We start from the raw sequence: 753 nt of genomic DNA, 5'->3' as shown, positions 1-753 counted from the left end.
AAGGATTGACAGTCAGCCAAAATATGTTGATGCCAAAATTAGAAGATTTGATAAAGATTAAAAATTTACGATGTATCCTTTGCCCTACAAACTAAACATGAGTGCTCATTTCCTTTTTGTACTTTTTTTTTGGAAATTCCCAGTTTAAAAATAAGATCCATCTTTAGTAAAATATAATTTAATTATCAAGCTCTACCAGTTTTTTATGATAATGATACTTAATTTCAGATAATTTTATTCTAGATTGTTTTAGAACAATTAAATTTTTATCAAAAAAAGGGGCCTTTCTAAATAAACTAGAGAAAAAAATAATTCTACTAAAAAGATCAGGAGCACAAAGTTTTTGGGGCTTTCACTATATTTTTCATTTAAATTTGGAATTTGCATTTTAATAACTACAGTCAAGCTAGAAAAAACCCATGTAAATTAATGTACCAAAAAGAAATGTGCTCCCAAAACGAGTTAGTAATCAGCAATCGCTCTGGGCGATAGTTTTAGGCGTGCCCAGTTCTAAATGTGAATTGCACAACGTTTCAAACCCTTTAACTGGCATTTAAAATTTTTTCTTACGTAAGAAAAAGACTTATAATCTAAAACTATTGTTGTTTATCATTCTATTCACAACAAAATCAGTTGATACATTTTCCTTTTAATACTATATTAATATGCATGGTGTTTGTCAGAATGATTATATAAATTATTTAATCTTAACCCCCATGGGGAAAAACCCGTATCAGCATGGCATGTGCCGCG

The sequence above is a fragment of the Penaeus monodon genome, chromosome 28 (assembly GCF_015228065.2).
Source record: "Penaeus monodon isolate SGIC_2016 chromosome 28, NSTDA_Pmon_1, whole genome shotgun sequence".
In the NCBI taxonomy this organism is placed as follows: Eukaryota; Metazoa; Arthropoda; class Malacostraca; order Decapoda; family Penaeidae; genus Penaeus; species Penaeus monodon.
This window is presented reverse-complemented; position numbering follows the sequence as displayed.